We start from the raw sequence: 17,945 nt of genomic DNA on the forward strand, positions 1-17,945 counted from the left end.
AAAAGAAAATAACAGAACTCAAATAGGTAATAATAAAATGGTGGACCTTAGCCAGAATTTGTTGAGCCTCAAACTTGTACATACACCATAGACAATTACAAAGCATAGAAAATTCAAGGTAAGATCTCTAAAGCAGATCTACAAAGCAATCTAAATTAGAAGTAGGAAGCCAGAGGTTCTGAGACTTCTCATTTCAGAGAATGACATAGGCTCTAAATAAACTGCAGAGTGAGGAAATATGCTATAACAATAGTTATCTGATGATAAAAATGTCAATTTGCATAATAAGTTAAAATAAAAAGCATCACAACAAACTAAAAACTATTAAGGAATGGTTATTTAAATAGAAAAAAATGAAAATGTAACATGATTTGGAACAATTGTGTAGAGGAAGATAGTACAGAATTTTTTTATTTTATTGATAAAAGAACAAAAACATTAACACACACAGACATTTACAAAATAGCACAAAAACCATACAAGCAATAGAGAATTTCAGAGAAGGTGATAGGAAATTAACAATGGTTGTTGTATGACATACTAATATCTTCAAATTGGTTACTCAGGTAAAAAATATAGACATGTAAGACTGATCAAACAGTTAAACATTAATTGTTCCTTTCAATAAAGCAACAGAAATCAGTAGTACAACTATCTTAGCTATCCTGTGTATACATATATACATGTTTTCCTTTCTTTCTTTTCTCTTTTCCCACATCCTAGTTGTTCTTTCCTTTTGAGCAGTTCCTTTCCCTTTCACAATATCTATTGTACCTTTTAGGTTTTATTCACTCTTTCAGGTTCTTATACTAATGGGACACTACAGTGTTTACACATGAAGGTCTGATTTATTTCACTTATGAGTATGGTCTCTAGTTGTGTCAATTTACCTATAAAAGCCTTGAGTTTATCTTTCTTTATAATTGAGTAATATTCCATCACATAAAAATACCACAACTTTTTTATCCATTCCTCAGTGGATTGGCATTTGGGTTGCTTCCACAATTTAGCTATTACAAATTGCACTGCTATAAACATGAGTGCACATATATCACTGTGGTATGATGTTTTCAGTTCTTCTGGAAAAACACCCAAAAGAGAAATAGATGGGTTGAATGGAACCTCTAATCCTAGTTTACTGAGGAATCTCCAAACTGATTAAGGTAGTACAGAATTAATCAAATAATAACAACTACTTTTTCCAATAGCTTTAAATTCAGGACACTGAAGTTGTGGATAAAGTAGCTGTAGCAGCACACTTTCAAGTGGATCAGTGGTAAATGTTTTCATGATAACAATTTAAATTCAACATATCGCTTTTCAAGATTTTGGTTTTTTATTCTAATCAATAGGAAAGGAATTTCAATTTATTTAAAGGACAAAAGTTCATTTTAAATCTTGATAATGCTGGAAGGTATAAAGATAAAAGTTCATTGAAAAATAAGCAAGCTAATATTAAGAAGTAATGCCATAAAATTTTAGAGATATATTTTTAAAAATAAGACAAAACTATGGAAAAATAAACTAACATTTGTGTAAACAGATGGTAAAAATGAAGCACTTATTTTAATAACATAATCCCATATATATTACATATCAATAAATTTAAACATACATAAAAGGGCTAAAAATCAAAACATTAAACAGAAACAACTTCTGAAGAGAAGGGATAGACAGTTTATGAATATTACTCTTTGTACGTTATTTGCCAAAAATACCTAAAAATTATTTTTATTTACTTTGGCTACTTACGTAGAATAATTTGGAACATAACATTTCATATCCTTGCTTCAGTGTCCCCTTTGGTTTCCGTATTGGAGGGTAGGGTCTGTATCTTTGTAAGGCATCAATATATAATACTAATTTCCCATTATTAAATTCTCCCAGGTACTGTGTAATTGGTTATAAAATAACACAAATTCTTCACGATAATTTTAGCGTGGGTAGTGCACTTAAAAAATCATCTACAATACAAGGAGTGCACATTCAAGGTGATACTGAGGACTGGCAACGTGCCTTTCACTCCAAGTGAAGAGTTCGGAGACTGTGTGAATGGGGCTGGAGATGTAGCTCAGTGGCACAGCGCATGCCTGGCAAACAGGAGGTCATGAGTTCGATTTCCATTACCCGAAAACAAAAGGACTCTGTAAAACACACTTAATTATATGGAACAGTCAGTGAAGAAAATTTGCTATTCAAGAATAATGATCCATCTGGCATCTTCTTAAGTCCTAAACTGATGCATACCATGGTGGAGAATAAGAAAGCTAAGTTGAAATGAAGACAGACGGTAGAGTTAGTACAGCTGTGCTTACTCTCTTTAAATGCTACAGCCTATAGGATCTTCCTTTAGCAAAAGTATAAATCCATATACAGTGGGCCTTTGAGTTGTGCTATGAAAGGAATAGAAGCTAAAAATGTTAGCACAATGAATCTCATGGGGTATAACATATAGAGCTTTCATTGGAAATGTCTTTCTCCTGACAACACCTACTCGCTTTGCCTTTTATTTATTTATTTATTTATTTATTTATTTTTGACACGGGGTCTCACTACATGGTTCATAATGGTCTTGGCCTCACTTTGTAGCCCAGAATGGCCTTAAACTCACAGCTATTCTCCTGCCTCAGCCTCCTGACTGCTGGGATTACAGGTGTGCACCACCACACCTGGTTCAACCCCTACTCGATGATAATCTCCTCTTCATGCAATGTTTACTAATACTGTTCATTTAATCAGTTAGTCACATTGTCCCATAGAAATACATTTTAATCTCATTATTTATAGTTTTATCTGTCTGCATCTGTATTATAGACATATGTGTAACTGTGTGTGATCAAACTATATGGTGAATGTTTAAATTAAAAATAATTGTTACAGGAAAAGACGCATTGCCATTAACCCCCTCATTTTGAACACAAACTCCCCATCATTCCTGCTAGTTTCTTTACTTTTAATGGTAGTTTTATTTATTCAAATTTTATCTCAATTTTAAAATTTTTTCTTGTTACTATGTGTTGACTTACATAATGATTACATTCATTGCAGGTAGTTGGTTCGTGTACGTAACACTGCCTCACTCTTCTTACTTTCTGAAACAGTTCTGGAAGTCCTCTTCTGTGAGTGTTTCTGTGAAGAATGATCAAAAATACAGTGAATGTCATTGCCAAGTGCTATCAGATGGAAAAGCAGGCTGGTAAAACAGTGAGCTCCAATCCATCTTACTCACTAGATGTGATGCCATGCAATTTCTGATTCTTCCCCAAAGTCAAAACGAGGATGAAAGGTAAATATTTTTCAATGCATTCAGTATGCTGAAGCAGCTGTAAGAGGGAAGGGACTCACGAAAGAGGACTCCAGAGCTGCTTCGGGGAGTGGCAAGAATGACAGGGTAAGTGTGTGCAAGGGGGGTTATTTTTAGAGGGATTAATAACAATATATCTCTTATGGTAATAATTTTTAAAAATTAAACATTCACTGCATAGTTTAATCATACCTTTTACACAAGATTTTGTCACACATCTTTGTAACCCACAAATTCTCCAGACCAGCTTTTAAAAAAGAAAACCCAAGATATGTAGCTATTTATAGAGAGACTCAATTGATATTAATAACACCAAAATGAACAATTCAGTATATTAATCTATTAATAATTTCTTTAAAACCATAATGCAAACTATTAACTGGAGCTTTTAAAGTTACTAACCAGTTACTTGATCTATGTAGATACTGCCAACAAGGAACTTATAGAAAGCTATCTTTTCATCAATGTGTTTTAATAAATATTGAAAATTTGTAACAGAGCCTAGAGGGTGTTTCTGCCAATCATATAGAATTGTTTTGACAGGTTATTATGTCTATGATAAAATTTTTCAAATTATAATCCTAAAAACAGTTATAATTCTCAATTATGTGGTATAATTTGTATTATCAGAACACTAAGCTCCTTACTTTATGAGCCTGGTATTTGAAAGATGGATGGTACTATTTTATTCCATAAGGCATATGTTAATATCATTCTTCATTCCTAGCCAATCTTTTTATGAAAGTAAGTGCCATCAGCCTGGGGGTACTAAGTTATACCTAATTACAATACAAAAGAATCTCTGCATCAGAGATTTTAACATTAAGTACATTTATTATAGGTGCTGTTTGCATTGCTAAAATGAAATTATGAGTAAATAATCTCTGCTTTTTAGGAACTGTGGATTTTAACCAGGCAGTATGTGTGGGGGGAGTATAGTACTATGTGCAACACAAAAGCTTGAGATAATATCCATTTCCTTAAGCACAAAGCTGGAGGTACATCTGAGAGAGATGATTATTGCTTGTTAAGGCAGCAAATATATTCAAGGATAGCACCTTTTTGATTCCCAGTTCACCCTAAACATCCAATATAGTAATGTTTGATCAACAATAATTCAATCAAATGATTAAATAACGGTGGAAAGGTTTATTATATTAACACACAACCTGGTCACAAACAGACAATGAACAAGAGAGAGTCCCACTGAAATGTGTCTAGAACAGCTAAGCTTTTGAGACAAGGACTGCTAAAAAGTTAAGTTTAACTGTCAATTACTATTTGTTCATTGAGAATTTTAAAGCATATGTAAGGAGTACAAAAGTATGGAAAGGTATGATCCTTGACCTAAAAGAACTTGTAGTCTAGTTGAAGGGATCCTGTTAATATTCAAGGAATGGCCTGACTGCAACCTAAAGGAAATTAAATGTAGTACACAGAATTATTTTAAGTCTACAGAAAATCAAAAAAGAAAAAGTCAGCACAGAGTGAATTTGCCATGACAAATACCAGGGCCCAGGTGAATTTTCAGCTGATTTTTGAGCCATGTGTAAATCCGGTAGACTCCACAAGGCATAGATTGCTTGGATTTTATGAGCATCCAAACTAAGCACTAGAAGAAGAATATTGACAGGAGATCAGTTTCCCTGTACCAAAAGAAGAGAAGGGCAAGCATTCAGACAAATTGGCTCATTATGCGAAGGCCTGAGGAGAGCCAAAAAAGTACGCATCTCATTCTTGAAAAACAAAGATGCTTGCATAGGACTAGAATAGCAGACTGAGATGATGAAATGGAATTTCAAGGGGAATGATCTGATGTGAATGCACAGGAAAACCTCAAAATTTTGGCAAGCATGAGGCTATTTAAAGAAGCTGAAGATCTGAAATTATGTCAGGGACCTGGCAGAAAGAAAGCAGAGGAAATAGTACACAGTGGGTGATTTTTGGCACACAATAATCTCACCATGCTGATCATTCAGTTTTGGTTCTTAGATATTCAGGGTCTTAAAGGTCTTGTGAGCCAGTGCTCCATATAAATATGATGCCTGGACAGTCCTCCTTGCACAGGTTTTATTTGGGAGCTGAGATTTCAGGGCTTTTGGACATCATGGTACAGACACTCTTTTTCCCACAGTGGAGAGAATAGAGTCACCCACTGCGCAAGTTCTCAGAGCAAGAGCTGAAAAGAGCAAGAAATAGACACTGCAGAATGTAAATATTCTGTTTCCAGGGTGAAGAGCTGAAGGTTGAAAGGAAAGCAGTAGACCTGCTGTGTTTTTTGTTTAGCCACCCAAGAAAAACCTCATTTATATTCCTTTCCAGTGTTAATCCAGGTTAACCTAATTCATTGGCTTCTTGAAAGTCTAGACTACTATTACTTTTACCATCATTTTTCTTTTGTTATTGTTAGTATGATTAGCTTTATTATTGGAATCAGATGGGAATAACGAAAATAACCTAACTGTTAAAATACTCAAGCCATCTTTGACTATGGTTATAAAGTTGGTTCCTACTCAGTAACTTAGGAAATTAAAAACACTAAATCTAGGATTTTCTCCACTGGGACCTAATCCAGTCCAATTTAGAAGTTGAGGATTTATAAAGGCTTTTCTGAAAGAAATGGGAAAATGCCAGCTACAATTTCTTGCTAGACTTGAACTGAATCTATTAACCTTGCCCAGAGAATATAATGTTACAGTTATCTCATTTACAATGTTATTGTATATGATTTATGGCCACAGTATCAAGCCTCAAACTAGGTTTTGTAGTTTTAAGTTAAATTTACATGTCTGTAATACAAATGATTTTTTCTTGTTCAGACAAAAAGATATTAAAAAGTGATTTATAATATTTCAGTTGGGTAGAAATATACAGTATGACTTCGTCTACTGAGGGAAAATATTAGACAGCTATTATGAATATGTACATTCACACTGCTTCCCATCTTTTAATGTGTTCCTGGTTATAAGTCACTAGACATCTTCAGAATTACATTATATTTAGAATACAATGGGCCACAAATCTATATGAAAATCAGATTTAAAAGAACAACCAAAGGACAAGGGAAACAATGTATCTTCTCTGTCATTCCCCTAAGATCGTGACTGCTAAAACTCACTTGTGTGTGACCATTTTTGCATGTGTCCTTTACCTAACATAATATAATAAAATGATCCTTAAATGGGCTGCACAGACGCTGCTTTGACATTGTCACCATTATTGAAACCCAAGAGAATTTGCTCCACTACTAACAGGAAGAGTTTAAGATTTGATTTGGGGAGGAAACTGCTTTTTTGAAAATAGTTACTACGCCACTTGAAAGGTAACACATTCTACAACTTAAATTGAGTACCAGATAGAGAGCAAGGATTTAGTAGCACCTTTACCAGCAAACAATCACATGTAGTATCCTGAAAATGTAAACTAAAAAGAAGTCCCCTATATGACCTCTATATAGGTCATACAGCATACAAAAATGTTTTAAAATTACACAGTGTCAAGTACATTTCATAATTTGAGTACAGTTTAAAAACAAAATATCTGCTACTCAAGCTTTCCTCATTGGTAATAACTATACAATTACTGCTGCATGGTTTTATATATATATACATATGTATATTCTTCTGAACATATATACATTCAGCTAATATATATATTATATATTCAGCTAGAATTTAATTATAGGAAGATTCTAAGTAAAGGAATTTTGCTTTCTTTCACATTTGATAGACTTAAAAATCTATTATAGTTGTATTTATTAAAGTTTCTGTGTACCAGTTAAATTTTATTGAGTTTCTAATGCTAGAGAGTTAAAAGAAGACTTGATAGAGATTCATTCTTTTTTTAGTAAACTTGCAATCCAAGATAGGCATAGCAGTTTTATATATCATTGGAAAATTTGGTGATTTCTGTCTTTCTATTCTGTAATCTTGGGCACATCGCTTTCTTTCACAGAATCACAGTGTCACAGCTGTATTGTCATCCTCAGGGTCATCTCTCAGTCTCCCTATTTTCATAAGATAGCTGCTGGAGTTCAAGGCATTGCACCCACATTTCATCTGAGAAAAATGATTAAAGAAGTGCATTGAGAATGTACATGCTTTCTGATTTGGCCTACTCTGAGTAATTTTCAGTGAAATCCATGTTAATATTTCTGCTTATGTCCTACAAATACCTAAAGAAAGGAAAATAGGTTATATACTGAAGTAATGCTATTGACAGTACTCTGCAGACCTAGACCATTATGTGTTTAATTAGTTTGTTGGCTGTTATACACAAATTTATGAACAATTATATATGTGTTTGTGCAGACATATAGATAACACTGTGTATATATTTATAAGTATTATTCTTTCCATAATGTGTTACCTTTATCTTATTGCTTTTAATTAAAGTATACGTTATATTAGACATTAGACGTTCTCACTTTTTAATTGAACTTCTTCTTGTGTCTTATGTAATCTGTTTTTAAAAAACTTTATTAAACATATTGGTACAATATAGGTATACATAATGATCACATTCATCATAGGGAACTTGTACCTGTATGTAGTATGTTTTCTTCCTCTTTTCTTTCTTCCCATCCCCCTCCCTTCAACTTCTCTTCCTCTCCTTATTTACAAAGTTTTGTTTTCATTTTATCCTTTTTCCTCATTTTTTTCTTTTCCCTTCCTCCCCCCATCATTCTTTCCTTTTAAACAGTTTCTTCCTATTTCACACTGTCTATTAAATATTTTTGTCCTTATTTACACTCACAGTTTTTTACACCAGAGAAATAATGTGATGTTTACATGTTTTTCCCATTTATTTCACTTAAGGGTGTGGTCTCAAGGTACATCCATGTACCTAGAAATGTTTCAAGTTTATCCTTGTTTTTGGCTGACTAGTGCTCTATGTTATAAAAAAGCACATCTTTTTTATTCATTCCTAGGTTGATGGGCATTTGGTTTGTTTCCAAGATTTATCTGTCACAAACTGTACTGATATAAAGATAAGTACACATATATCACTGTGGAATGATATTTCAAATTCTTCCAGGAAGATACTCAGAAGGGGAATAGCTGGATCAAATGGAACCTTTAGTCCTAGCTTTTTGGTGGCTCTCCATACTGATTTCCAGTGGTTGCACCAGTCTATGCTCCCACCAACAGTGGAAAAGGGTCCATTTTTCTTCACAGCCTCACCATCATTTGTTACTGGTTGATTTCTTGAAAATAGCCATTCTTTCTAGGTTGAGATGGAATCTCAGTGCTGTCTAAACTTGCATTTCTTGAGTGATTAATGATGTTCCACACTTTTTCATATATTTTTGCCATTTTTACTTCTTCTGAGAAGCATCTATTAATTCCAGATGCGCATTTATTTTAACCTTTATCTTATTTTACACAGTAAAAGATTAATTCCTATAATAATTTCATTCTAACAGAAAAGATCAATTTCAATTTTACTTTTCTGATTCTTTGTATGATTTCTAGTTAGGCAAGAAGTTTAGAGCTTCTTGGGGGAGAAGAGTGATGTTCTTTCGGCCCGTGACAGTGAATCTTGACTAGAAGCTTGATCGGCTTGAGTGATGCCTAGGATTAGGAAAGCACATCTCAGGGTGAGCCTGGACAAGCCACAGGGCCATGACTTTGGTGATGCACCTGGTTCCTGCTCCTTCCTCTCTGGCATTTTCCCCTGCTTTCTGCTTCCCAGCCTCCTGGAAGTGAGCAACTTTGCTCTGTCCCACCCATCTGCAGTGATATTCTTCCTCACCTCAGACCCACAGCTGTAGAACCAACCAAGCATGGACTGAAACTTCAGAAAAGGTAAGAGAAACAAGCCAGATTCTCCTTTATATTAGGTATGCCAGAGATTTATCCCAGCAAGGCAAAGGTGACCAATATACTCTCTGACCAAATTTGATATCAAAGTATCACTGGGGCTCAGAAAATGATACCTTAAAAAGTGACCCTGAAGTTTTGAGTGCTTTAAATGAAAGAAGCAGTCTCAAGGTTTCTCTGACCTTCTTTCTCTGTCCTCTTCCCTGCTTTTTCCCTCCCAGAGTGTATGGAGAGGTTTTCTCTAGAGTTTCTTTATTTGACTAAGAAAGTTCTTCCAGGACAATTTTTTCTAACATACTTGCATGGTTAAAATAAATAAAAATAATGAATAAAATTAACCTTCAAATCCACTACAAAAAAACTCACAATCCCCACAATACACAATTTAAAATTTCCAGAATAAAATTCAAAGACTAAACATACAAATAAATAAGAACACATGACCAATTTTCAATAAAAGGGAAATCAATTTAAATATACCCAAAGTTGACCATAGTATTAGAAAAAACAAAAACCAGGGCTTTAAGCTAGCTATTTATAATTATGTCAAATGATATAAACAAAAATATATTAGCAATTAGTGAAAAGATAGAAAACTCAAAGCAGTGAAATGGAAATTATAACACAGGCTTAGGGATATAGCACAGTGGTAGAGTACTTGCCTAGCGTACATGAAGCCCTAACTTAATCCCACCACTGAAAAGTAGATATTATAGGCAGACAGATAGATAAACTGATAGACAGATAGAAGACAGAGTAAAGTCATATATATGACCCTAAATGAAAATATATAATTTAAAAATACATTACCTTAGGTCTGAGTTTTTCAACTTGAACACAAATCAGTAGATATCATCAAATCTGAAAAACAGAGAAAGAACAAATTTTTAAGCAAGAAAAACTGGAAGATTCCAACATTGTCCTCATCTTCTACAAAGAAGAACTGATGAATAGCTCATTCATAGATCAGCAACTATGGGAGAACACAAGAATTCAGCAAGGGGAAGTCTGAAATACTGTAAGACTTGGAGACCTAAAGAGGTGGCATCGAAAGAGGAACAAAGAATCCTGTGCAACTATGGAGAGAGCTCCCATGGTTGTCATGGAAACCCTTTTGCAGGAAAAAGGGTGAATGGGAGATTCCCGACAAACTTCATCAATATAGACACCAGCAATCTTACCTATCAGAAAGTTTCATGGTCACCACAAACTTACAGCCCACTTAGGAGAGCAACCTGGTACAACAGCTTTGCTTTGGGTAAGGAACTCATACTGCCTTCCCATCAATCTCTACAAACAGGTTTTTATAAATGGGTGCCATGTGAGGAGGGGGGTTGGTTTGAATTTATAATCCTCTGAGAGTCAGAAATGCCTACAGATCTCCATTTCTGCAACTGCAGAGACATGCCACCAGGGTAACAGAGGGGGCTACAGCCTCACTACCACTAAACCCAACAGAGCAGCTGGGACCCAGCTCTCAAGTGTTCTCAGTGGCCTCCCGTGCAGCATGCAGATATTTCAGCAGAACAGAATGGAGAGGGCTACTCTTACAGCAGTGGTCCCAGCAATCCCATCATGCTACCGTCATCCTATCGTATACCCTATTCTATAATCAAATTGCCCCTTGTAAAGTTATCCTTCATTCTTCCTGTTTTGCACAGCATTGTCAGTTCTAGAGAAAATCACCTTTAAATGACAAAGATATGAACTGTTGGAGTTAGCTACTGCAGGAAAAAGCAACAAATGAAACACTGGTTCCCAGACCTTCTGATCAGTAATCTTTTTTATTTTTAATTTTGAAGAATCAGGACTGTCTGATAATCTTCAGATAACCTCAAAGTATAAGCCAAAGACTTGCTAATTCTGTTCTTCATTAAAAGTTAAGTAATATTTACTTCCAGAAAAATAGTGTACCAACATAAAAAAATTACAAGGACTGGCCTAGAAGATGAAGGCAGGTTGTTGTAAGGATATTACAGCAAAAGATAAAGAAAAATCATCCTTTAAATGATGAAGATAGCTATCAAGCCTGGAGATGTGACTTGACTCACACTGCACCTTCCTGCTCTTCCATCCCATAAAAATCCTTTGTATACCAACATTCCTTGACATGGTCCCTATAAAAATAGCCTGGGTATTTTTCAACTAGTTAGTTCACCCTTATTCCTTTTTCTCTTTCCACCAACCCTTGTCTACCAGATACTTGTTTTCAAGCAAAATGTAACCTTGGTGAATAACACTCTCAGGAATTAAGAGACCAGGTGTGATTCCCCTAGGATCCAGGGAGGAGATCACATGTATGGGCTCAAGCCAATCCCAGGACTGAAACAAGCATTCATGGAGTTCCCTGCCACCACCTCCCTACTGCGGGCAGCTGCACATGGGTCCACACCACTGGTGGGGCTGAGAGCAAGCATGGATGCCATGGTTCCCATGGGTATATTCCTCCATATCCCATGTCTGGTGTGGGTGTGTGTCACTGTCACGTGTGCCATGATTCCTGTAGTTGCTCCTAGTAGTAGTTGATTGATTGTGTCAACTTGAAAAGTTTAGAAGCTTAACTAAACTTGGCTCAGCAATTGGCTCAGTAATTCTACACCCTAGGGTATAGAGGAGCCACCCTAGGGTGGATCATCACCTAGATGATATAAAAGGGAAACGAGGAAGGACAGAGAAGTTCCATCTTTTAGAGGAGCTCCACTCTTCACCTTCTGTTTGGATGTTGTCTCCTGGCTTCTAGTGCAGACTCTTCAGCTTCTGCCTTGGATCCTTCAGCCTTCCAGCATAGTCTCATCAGCCTTCCATCACCAACCAATCGGTCTCCTGATATGGACTTGCATGAAAGTCTGCAGTGAACTCTAGCCCCTGGACTCATTCCTTTGGGCTCTGGTGTGCAGACACCCTCTGCATGCTTCCTTCTCCAACTCTTTGACTGACCATTATAAGCCAGTCTTATAATTTCTTATACATTTGTGTATCTTGTATTACATCTATTTCTCTAGTAAAACCCTGACTGATACATCCTTCTACCTCCCATGCTGTATCTGTGCTGTCAGAGCTAGAAAAAAGTACCAGCTAGAACTACTTAACTTGCCAGAACTCAGAGCAGATGCCAGAGAGTGGGTAATCTGGTCCCTGCTGCTACTTCATGTGCCATGGCTGAGCTTAAGGTTCCCCACCACTATTGGAGTTGTTGGGGCCACAGACTCTTGCCAATAGCAGTGCGTACCTTGGGAACGCCTGGACAAATGTAATTTACCTGGCTGCTGCCACTACCCCCACTATCAAAGTGTCCATGGAGTGGGTATCAGGATACACACTGCTGCTGTACTGTACCTGCCTGAGCTGGTAAAGTGAGCCCAACCTTATGTGACCCCTAGAAGAGTTGTTCTCTTTAACTCCACTGTGGTGCACAAAATGTCCAATGTCGTTAATTACAAAAAACTACAGAGACATGATACTACACTGTCCAATCAGAATAAAAGCCTGCCTAACATACCAAATTGACATATCCCCAGGAGAAAACTCCTACTATAAAGCCAGCCTATGATAGTGGTAGAGATAACTGGTCTATCAGTTGCACAAATCTCAGAGCAGAATTAGAAGAAATATGAATAAAGAGTAAATGAACACAACCAAATAAACACAACAAATCTGCAGCAAGAAGCTTCAAAGACAACAGCATTGAAGAAATGCCTGATAAAGGAATGACTGTAAAGTTTAGTGAGATTAAAGAGAATACAAACTGCCAGTTAAACAAAGTTGGGGAAATAATAAATCAACAATATAGTTAAAATTCTCAACTACAGACTAGACTGAGTAAGAACATATATCATAAGTTGAGAACAGGTCTTCTGAAATATCCCAAGAAGTAAAAAAAAAAAAAAAAAAAAGGAAAGAAATAATGAAAATATCTGAGCTGTTCGGGGTACGTTAAACATTCAGGCAACAAACCCATTGGATAGTGCCACCCACACCCAGGTTGGGCCTTCCCCTTATCCACACCTAGAACTATGCTCACCTGCTGTGGCCCACACAGCTATGTTCCCAGGGGAAAAACGGTGAGAGGATTTAGAAATAAAGACAATAGGCAAAAGCTGGTGTCAGGTGGAGCCCTCTCTCTCTGGATGGGAAGAAAGGAACCAAACAACCACCATAGGGGTGTTTATTTATACTTTTGACAAAGTTAGTATCAAAAGAAACAGGGTTGCCAAGCAACTAATGACTGGAATTGTCTCAGAGAAGGTGTTTCAGGATTGAAGTAGCTTGATTGCTTTAGGCATTCTTCATTCTTGGACGAGCCATGCCTTGCCCCCATATATGTGACTAATTTCCAGGTTCAGCCACTCCCTACACTAACCAATCAGAAAATCATCACACACCTCTAGTCCATCTTTACACACCCTAGATCCAGAGACCTTCAAAAAGCCCCACCTGTGGGTACATAGGCTTTGGGCTGGGCATCTAGACATACAAGCCATAACAGGAATTAAGAACAAATAAAAACATTTTTAGAATAATAAAAACCAAATGAATTTGTTTGTTAGAACACCTGTACTATGTGGAATACTCAAAGTTCTTTGGGTGAACACAAAATTATACTAGAGAGAAACTCAGGTCATCAGGAAAGGATGAATAGCATCAGAAATTGAAATATTTTAAAAATATTAAACACAATATTCCCATCTTAAATTATAACATTGTCTTATTGTCATTGTGTATAAAAATAGATATAATGTATGTAACATCTATAGAATAGGGATGGGCAATAAAGAGAACTACATACATACAAAGTTTATATATTTTATGTGAAGTGTCAAGATACTAACTCTAAGTAAACAAAAGTTAATCTATATTGTAACTGCTACAGCAGCCACTAAAACACTTATGCAAGTAGTAAAGATAAAGGTCTAAATGTTTAGTATGTGTGTGAGGAGTGTTTATAGATATGTTCAAACAATCAAAAAGAGAGAGAAAATATGAAAAATGAAAACTAAACAATAAGATTTATACTCAGTTGTATCAGTAATTATGTTTTAATGTACCAAACACTCAAACTGCAAAGTTTGTCAGAATGCATAAAGAGAAAAGTTGAACTACATGCCTTCATAAAAACATCATCTTTAGAAATAGATATGGATAGATTTATAATAAATAGATGAAAATATTTTCATGTAGGGAATAAAAGGTTGAAATAGCTGTTTTCATATAAGATGAAATAGACTTCAAGGAAGAAAGATACTTCTAAAGACAAGGAAAGACATTTAATAATAGCTAAAACAATCAATATTGCAGTAATATGCAGTATAGGAATTTGAATATGAACACAACTTAAAACAGAGCTTTAGAACTGAAAAGATAAAATTAATAGACAATAAAGATTAAATCACAATTACATTCAAATGTGCTGTTATTGAATAAAACATCAATAAAGACATATGTTAACTAACATAATACTGTCAACTATATAAACTTTATTGTCATTTAGAGAACTGTATATCCAATAGCTGCAGAATATGTAATTTTCAATACATATGATACACTCACTGGAAAAGACTGTAGTCTGAGCCCAAAAGCATGTCTTAATAAATTTTAAAAGATTCAAATATAGCAGTATGTTATCTGGCCAAAATGAAATTAAATTAGAAAGCAATAACAATATATCTAATAAAATCTGAGATATGTCAAAATTAAGCAAGCTTCAATAAATGTCACACATGATCATTCTGAGGACACCATGCCCAGTGTTGTATTTATTACAAGACCTTGCCATCTGGTTAGTGTGAATACAAACTATAAGCCCTTCCTCTATAGTACAGAGTACTATACTCTACCCACCTGATTTTAGCCGTAGGAAACATCTTCTCTGTCTCTCTCTTTCTCTCTCTCTCTCCCCCTCTCTCATACTTCTTCTCCCTCTTTCCCTTCCTCTCTTATGTGTTTGTGCCTACGATGTCAGACACCATATTAAAAGTCTTACAGTGATATTTTCATTGCAATTTACAAATGATCCAATGTGCTTTTATATACAATTCCCTTTTACATAAAAAGAAATGGGCTAACATAACCAGTGACAGCCAATGGCTATCCAAGGAACATATCTTCAAAGACTGAAGTAAGGCCTGCTACCCAGACCCCAAAAGAACTACCCAAGAACAAAGAAATTTAACGTCAATCTCTGACTTCTACCCTAGACTTTCTTTGAAGATTTGAAGGAAATCTTTTTATCTGTTTATAAATATAAAATTTAAAATAATACTCAATATAATTTTATCTTGCAAAATTAGCAATAAATCATAAATGACACAAACTATCATATAATTTAACTTATCATAAATCATTATTTAGTATACTATTAAATTAAACATAATTTTCCTAGTAATGAGTAAAAGGAAGGAAAAAGAAAGGGAGGGAGGAAATTGTACATCAATCATTTAAATTTTTTTTATTTTAGACTTTTCTAGCCCATATATCTAGATTTTAATACTAAAATAATGGCCTAAAAAGATGTGCCCCATTTGATTGCTTTTTATAGATATAAAGACACAAAGTTTCTAAATCCTGCAGATATACCACCAGATGCTAAGTAGGCTGTAATGTATGTTTGCTGTATTATTTAAGGATATTCATCTTTGCTATTGGAACAACATAAACAAGACCAATGAAATGTGCAAGGTCTGATAAGTAGTTATTGGTCTGATAACCTGTAAAACTTGGAAGACATACAATAAACACAGCCTGTGTGTGCTGAAAATTAGCAAATGAGAATTAACTTACAGTTATGAAAGATTAAATCTTAAATATTCATAAATCATACTTCATATTACTCCCTGTTGTTAGCACTATGATTGCTACTATAGTGCTATCAACCAGTGATAGTGCCTATTCTAATCCTGTGTTGTCTTTGCTGGAGACATATGGATAAAATCTGTGGCTGCCTGGCAAGCCATCAGTAAGCTGTAACTGCAGACTGAGCACACTTTCCCTCATGTCTCTGATGGCCATCTATCTGCTGAGAGCTCTTTCTAGTCCTCAACCCCAGTCCTCATAACCAGTGTCAACGGAGCAGGTGGAGGAAGCAGAGGGAGACACGAGAATGTCAATCTTGATACTGGACTCCAGGAGAGCTCCTTTTGTTCCAGATGCATCTTATAAATACTCATAAGTGTGTAGACATACACCAGTATTTTCCTTTGTTCCTGTTTCACGTTGAAAATTAAAGAAATAAAATATGTGATTTAAGCATCTTGATTTGGTCTGCGAGTCTGTCCACAACCTCTGAGAAAGTTTTTATGTAAGTTATCAGGTAATTTTGTCCTAAGGCAGAATTCTCAAGCAATCCCAAATGCCTAAGAAAATTAATAAACTGAAAAATGGCAGCTAAGTATGGAATTGAGTTTGAGGATGCTTTGCCACCAGATTCAGTGCTGTGTACAGTACCTTTTTTCACATAAAGAAGCTACTTATGAGCTTTAGACTGAAAGATTGACATTGCTTTACACACTAAGTACATAATAACACAATATAGTCAGAAAGCCTGAAATCAGGGTGCATGATCTAAACACATCATGTCACTTTCAAAAGAGATCTCAGAATCACCTATCAGTTGAATGATTTCTGTCATTCTAAATGAGTAAAAGCTTTAGAAACACATCAAGCATACACGTAAGTACACACTAACAACTTTAACAACAAAATGTTTTCTTTATGTGGAAATAAGTATTGGACACAGAACAGAATTTGGTGGCAGAGGACCTTCAAATTCAAAGAACACTGAAGTTTCAAGTAATTAACTTGACATGACTTTTCTGATTCTTCTGCATAAATTTTTGGTAAAGGTTATAATCCTAACTTCTCAGATTTAAAAGATCAGAAAACCTAAATATCATTTAATCCATATTTTATAATTTACATTTTCTCATAATATAAAATGTTAACATCGGTCAGCTGCCTGGGGAGCTTGGACTGGCACCCCACATGCCACCAAAGTAGTGATTTGTGGCCGAGGCCCAGAAGACACAGGTATGCTCCACCAACTACCTGAGGACTCTGGTCCTAGCACCCTTCATTTGACAGATACTGTGGTTCACTGCTGAGACCCATTTGCCCTCAATCAACTGCCTGAGGACCCTGGTCCTGAAGGGCAGCATTCTGCCCTCACCACAGTTCTCATATGAGCCATTCATTCCATCAGCTACGTGGGGATCCTGGACAAGGTGGCCCACCTCCTGTGGCCATTGTGGGGCAAGCCTGACACTCAGGAAATCTAGGGACACTAGAGACTTTTGGTAAACTGCCCGGGAATGGTAAGCCTCAGCACTTTGCCACTAGCATCCAAACTAACAAGATGAAGGAGCAAAATGCATTCTCAGAATGCCACCCCACCCAGAATAATGCCAGGAGACTTTGACATAGGAGAACTCAGAAGTCATACACCTGATACCTCTGAAATGATTGTCACTGAAGTAAAGAAACAACTCCATCAGGCCATAGAAGAAATCAGATCAGAAATAATCTCTCTAGTAAAAAATTGAAATGACAATACTAATGAAAGAATAGCACATTTAAAAAGAACATATATAAAAAAATGAGTACAGAAAAATGATGGAAACATTAATGAACAATATAGGAAAGAACTAGAAAGAATACATGAAAGAGATTCAAAGAGATATCCAGGAAATTAAAACTTCCATCAAAAGCTGGCAAAACCACTTGAATGAAGCCAAAGATAGACTTTCAGATCTTGAAGACAGCATTGCAGCTAAAGATCTAGAAAGAAAAGGTCTCTTAAAAATAAGGAACCAGGAAATATCAACTCA

The 17,945-nt window shown here is 35.7% G+C and overlaps 1 long non-coding RNA gene across 1 annotated transcript in view; it reads right to left on the reverse strand.

Annotated features, from left to right (window-relative positions):
• LOC106147128 overlaps nt 1-9,974 on the reverse strand; it is a 23,822-nt gene extending 13,848 nt beyond the window's left edge. Inside the window, exons 1-2 of the long non-coding RNA XR_001231886.1 lie at nt 9,937-9,974; nt 3,027-3,129 (exon numbers count right to left, since the gene is read on the reverse strand). This is a non-coding gene — a long non-coding RNA (uncharacterized LOC106147128). The remainder of the gene's footprint in view (nt 1-3,026; nt 3,130-9,936) is intronic.
• Nucleotides 9,975-17,945: the final 7,971 nt, after the last annotated feature.

Source organism: Chinchilla lanigera, unplaced genomic scaffold (assembly GCF_000276665.1).
Source record: "Chinchilla lanigera isolate Chin_1 unplaced genomic scaffold, ChiLan1.0 scaffold00120, whole genome shotgun sequence".
Classification (NCBI taxonomy): domain Eukaryota; kingdom Metazoa; phylum Chordata; class Mammalia; order Rodentia; family Chinchillidae; genus Chinchilla; species Chinchilla lanigera.